Source organism: Dioscorea cayenensis, chromosome 3 (assembly GCF_009730915.1).
Source record: "Dioscorea cayenensis subsp. rotundata cultivar TDr96_F1 chromosome 3, TDr96_F1_v2_PseudoChromosome.rev07_lg8_w22 25.fasta, whole genome shotgun sequence".
Classification (NCBI taxonomy): domain Eukaryota; kingdom Viridiplantae; phylum Streptophyta; class Magnoliopsida; order Dioscoreales; family Dioscoreaceae; genus Dioscorea; species Dioscorea cayenensis.
Genome location: NC_052473.1, coordinates 13744891 through 13750890, shown reverse-complemented (window position 1 = coordinate 13750890; position 6000 = coordinate 13744891).

Sequence of the window (6000 nt, the reverse complement as noted above, 5' to 3'; positions counted from 1 at the left end):
TCATCAAGATTCTTCGAAATCATATCTCCTTCATTCACACCATGAATAGATCTTTCTTTAATTAAGCTCCACCATATTTAGTCTTCAATCAAATCACCTAAATATGGTCTTGATATGATCTTGTTTTCAAGTTGTAATGCATTGCCAAAAATAACTCCACCAAGATCTTTAAAGATAGCTTCACCATGATCTTCAAGATATTTGGCTCCCATGTTGTAGACTTACTAAAAAAATAGCTCCACCATGATCTTAAAGATGTTTGCCTTGCACTCCAAGTCATCTTGCCATGTCACCATGCTTGCCACATCATCAATTATGCTTTGTCACCTTGGTTGCCACGTCACTTGGTCTAGGGTGTCAAATCATGCCAATAAATAGTGCGGTTGCACTAACAATCTCCCCTTTTGACATAATTTGACACTAGCGCTTACGCACCCGAGTTGACTCTGTTACAACATTCGTTACAACGACGACTGGACCGAGACTAAAGCGATGTTGTTACAACTTTCAGGTACAACATCAACTGGAGAACAGAAACTAGGACTGACACAAGATATCATCTAGTTGCTTACAAAATACTTGAGAAAATATTACAAACTGCAACTAGTGAGACAAAATACGATTAACCATAATGAACTGACAAACATAACAATGTTCAACACAATAAGACTAAATGTTCAAATGCCCAAGAAATGAAAAACAAATAACTAGTCAGTCTGGTGCAAGCACACTTCTCCCCCTTTGCGACATAATTGATGCGAAGTCTTCATGAGCTGATTGCAAGCTTTGTTATACCATCTTGACGACTCCCCTATCTTGAGGTTTCACGGTCTTCATCTCCCCACGAGTCGTGGCCATCGTCTTCTCTCTTTCTTCTTCTTCTCAAGAATTTCCAGGCGAGATAGAATCTTACGCTTTTTGTTTGGCAATGATGAACAATTCTGCGAGATAATGCTCGTTGCCTCCTCTCCCACATCTTCTAGTTGCTCTTTCAGCATCTTCTCATATTCTTCTTCTACCCGATAGATTTGCCTCTTCTTCATCTTGAGGGCATTGATGGTGGAGACACCCTTCTCTGAGTAAATCAATCTTCTTACACAGTGTGAGCAGTTTACGAGAAAATCTTGACTTCTTCACTGCTATGTGCTGCTTCTCCCTTCACGAGTTGTACTCCATGTTGTAACAAATCTTTGACGGCGAGTCACGGGATACAAGTGATGTTGAAGAGTTTGAGCAGATCGACTTCTTTTCACAATATTTATGGAAAGATCGGCCTTCCAGATTGAACTTCTTGCCCGGTACCAACGAGCAAACAATAAAAAGCGCGAGCTCCTTCACTATCTTTGGAATTGTGTGAGGGTGGTAACCAATTCGAATGCCAAGTCTAAGCAGAACATTGTACTTTGGCCGTAAGGGTGGATCTTTGGGAGTCTTGTTTCTACTCCCCATGACTCAGTTCTTCCTCCGGTGATCTCTTTCGAACTTCTTCATTCAACTCAAGCCCTTCTTCATAGTTTCCCTTCACCTCTGGTTTTAAACTCCAAGAATTTATTCGAGACAAGTGGGAGTAAAAGGGATCCACTTACCTCGAACATAGACTCTAGTAATGCCTTTGTCGGATGGTAGTAAATTCTTGTAAAACTCTTGGACCCAGATGACAAAGCTGTAGCTTTTACGGAAATGTTGCGAGACTTGTATAAACTTCTTTGTTGCTGACTCGGTTAACCCATACTTCTCAAAAGCTCCTTCATCAATCATCCTTTCAACCACAACTCCTCTCCTTCAACAGATTCAAACTTCTTCTTGGATGCTTTGTCATAAAATCTGTCTTCATCACTTTGTCTTTTTCACTGTTGGGTTTGCTTTCTTCTTCTTTTCTTTCTTAGAGCTTGCTGATGGTTTCTCCCCCTGTTTTTGTAGCTTCAGTACACTTTCTCTTGTGCCTAGGGGAAGCTTCTACTTGAGGATCGGGAGAAAGACTTTTCTTTTTGGACTTGCTAACCTTCTCCTTTTTAGGATTTTTCTTTCTTGGTGGGCCTTCTTTTTCGAGACACTACTTTCTTCCCTTTTAGCAATCTAGGGCAACTACGATCTTTTGAGTGGGATCTCATCAGAACTATGTGAACTGTCGGATGTTGCGAGGAGATGTTATAACGGTGCTGTGACATGATTACGATTTCTATAGGTGCTTGACGTATGTCGGTGTAGATCACCCGAACTTCACTTAGAATAGTAGCGACCTCTTCTTGACACTAGTGGGAGCATCTGTACTTCTTTCTCCAACAGTTTCTTTTGCTTGTGCTCGATCTGCTTCTTTTTCTGCAGCATCTTCATCCCTAGTCTGTTGCTCTTCTGAACCTTCTCCCTCTGGAGCGATGGCGGAGTCCTCCTGTTCGTCTTCCTCATTCTCTCGAACATAGGCTCACTGGGAAAGACTCACGAACCCATCTCAAAAGATCATCTCTGTCTTTGACACCTGAAGGCACATCTTGAGGGCGATGTTTGTGCATCTACTTACTTGACATCACGAGGGGAGACATAAGGGACAATCGCTTTCCCAAAATCTTCTGATTCTTCTCTCCTTGGTGGGCTTCCACGAGAATCGAGTCCCTCTCATCCCTTACTTACGCAATTCGGGCGGCAATTTCTTGTGGGGATTGGTGGAGCACGGCGGGCCATCCTCTTTAGATCCTCATTTTTTTCTCATCTGTCTTCGTTTCTTTCTTCTCTCTCTCTCCCGATTTCAAAAAAACAATCTTTTGGAAACAAATTGGGATATTAGGGTTTTTTTATGCCCCCATTAATTAGTTATAACTTCAAGGCACCCTTTAAAAAAATCTCTTTTTCAAAAAAATAATCCCTCTCCTTTTTTTGAATAATTTTTTATTATTTTCCCTCCTTTTTATTTCCTTTTTTTTTTAACTTTGAGAGACATCAAAAGATTTTTCACTCCTTGGAGTGTTTTGCTTATTGACTTCATAGGGACCTCGGTCAACATATTGATTGTTGTACCATAATGTTGTACTGTCGATTTATCACCATCTTCAAACTGAATTGGAGGACTCTTCTTCTTCTCTTGGTACTTCACCTTTTTCGAATCCACAATTTCTTGATTACAATAGTCTTCCCTCGACTTTTTCTTTTTAATGATTGCTTCTTCATGTCCAATTATTCTTCCACTTTTTCAAGTCTTCTTTCAATTTGTTGCACTTGGGTCTTATGTGGCGGTTTCTCCACAATGAAAGCATGTAGGCACTTCACTTTTTTTGGTTCTTCCCTTGCTTTGACTTGTTTTTTTCTTTAACGTTTTTGTTGGGCGAGTTGACTTGACAAACACAACTCCACGAATCTTCTGTCTTGACACTTGAGCTTTCTCAATATACCCAATACCATGTCGGGCTTTACTAGTTCTTCAAGCTGAAAGAATCTCGTCAAGCTTGGCGAGTACCCTTGTTCATGGAGTCAAGGTCTTCTCGGCATTGAGCGACTTTTTCTTTACATATACTCAACTCTTCCTCCAAGCGTTGGTTTTTGCAACATCATATCATTAAATCTGTTCATTATGAGTTTATAGCTTTGTGAGAAGATCATTTTACGTTACCTCATTGTACTCACTGTCGGTTTCGAGTGGATGTTGTAGGCTGATGTTGCAACATATTACGCAACGAGCGTGGATCCATTCATCACGGCGAGGAAAGGGCGTATGATGGTTGCTTTCGGACTTCCCTCAGTCGTCTTCTTGAGTGCTACCATCTGAGTCATCACTCCATCTAGCATTCGGTGATTTTTCCTTTCTTTTACGAGAGTATTAGCACAATCGGCTGATAGTGCCCAAAGCCTCCACATTCTCTACACTTGATCTTCATGAGGGCGATCTTCAATTTCTTCCTTTTTTTGTGATGATCTTGACTTCTTCCTTTTTCTTTATTTAGACCATCTTTTTCTTTGAAATTTCTTGCCTTGTGTCTTGTATCTTCGAGCATGTCATGCATCTTTCTTGACAAAGAAAACAATTTCTCTATCCTCTTCGTCTTCATCTTACATTATAACGACATGGTGTAACTCATACATTTTTATTGCTTCAACCTTCAAGGCTATATCTTCTATTCTTCTTTTCGAGGATTAAGGTTCATCTCATATGCTTGCAAAGACCCCATCGAGCTCATCCGGTTTCATAGTTGAAATATCTCTTGCTTCTTCTATTGCTGAGATTTTTTTGCATCAAATCTTCTTGGGGAGTGATCTAAGAGTCTTCCGGACTAGCTTTTTATCCGAGTACTCCTTGCTGAGCTGGTAGGCTTGATTTGCAATGTCCATCAATTTGGCATTGAACATGGCTATCGTCTCATCTTCTCCCATCATGAGATTTTTTTCGAACATAGTTGTTAACATTTGAAGTTTGGATTCTCTTACCAAGTTGGTACCTTCATGTATGGTTTGAAGAATCTCCCAAGCTTTCTTGGCACACTCGCATGTTGCAATATACTTGAGCTGGTTCTCATCAACTCCTCAAAGATTGCATTGAGAGCTTTTCCCATTAGCATTAACTGCGCATGTCTTCGACACTCCAACGACTTTTTCTTCTTCATGATCACGTTCTCGTCTTCATCAACTAGAGTAGGAGGAGACCATCCTTCTTCTCTGACAATCCATGCACTCTCATCGATGGACTTGATAAAGCGCCTTCATGCGTGCCTTCCAATATGGATAGTTGGATCCATTTAGCAGCGGTGGTGCGTGTGACGGAGCTCCTTCTTTTTCCGGCCATCAATGGAACTTGTTAGGGACCTCGCCGACTTTGAAACCAAAGTGAAAAGCGGCGACCAAGTCTCTGATACCACTTGTTAGTTCCTCCGGTGTGGTTTGTGGGTATTAAGTAACACTTAAGCACTCATAGAAGTCTCACACAAACCAATAAAGAAAAAAAGCACACAAACAAACACAAGGAGACACACAACGTTGGTAACCCAGTTCGGCGTCCACTCGCCTACGTCTGGGGGGCCAAGCCCGGAGATAAACAATCCACTAAAAGAGGTAAAAATAGATGAGTACAAACACTTGTCACTCACACTCTCAACAATAAAGATCACTACCCTCTCTAGATTGTTTGGTGCTCACACACTCTCCTCAAAGAGTCACTCAAGAGTCACACCTACAATCTACGAGCAAGGTAGCTTATATAGACGCCTCAACGTCCCAAATATAGCACATACCTCTTTTAGAATCTCATGGCTACTAATTTAAAAACACGCTAGAAATTAGTCATTGCAACTCTGTTGTAACATGAATTGCAACATATGCACGATCTAGCGACTTGGCTGAGTTCGAGTTACGTTGCGGATGACCTCAAGACCCATCAACCTCCCGGTCATGCTTGAGTCCGAGTCGATGCGACCAAATCTCCCGATCCCGATTGCAGGCAACTAGCCTACCTCCTCGGGTTCCTCATCACGCGGTCCCTCGCAAGGGCGCGCGTCCTTGTGCGTCTTCATGAAACTTGCCAAACTTAGTCTTCAATCCACCTAAATTTGGTCTTCAAAGATTCTCCAAACTTGATCTTCAATTCACCCAAGTTTGGTCCTCAAATCTTGCCGTTAATAGACTTCAATGATTCTCATCAAGGATTCTTCAAATCATATCTCCTTCATTCACACCATGAATAGATCTTTCTTTAATTAAGCTCCACCATATTTAGTCTTCAATCAAATCACCTAAATATGGTCTTGATATGATCTTGTTTTCAAGTTGTAATGCATTGCCAAAAATAACTCCACCAAGATCTTCAAGATAGCTTCACCATGATCTTCAAGATATTTGGCCCCATGTTGTAGACTTACTAAAAATAGCTCCACCATGATCTTAAAGATGTTTGCCTTGCATTCCAAGTCATCTTGCCATGTCACAATGCTTGCCACATCATCAATTATGCTTTGTCACCTTAGTTGCCACGTCACTTGGTCTAGGTGTCAAATCATGCCAATAAATAGTGCGGTTGCACTA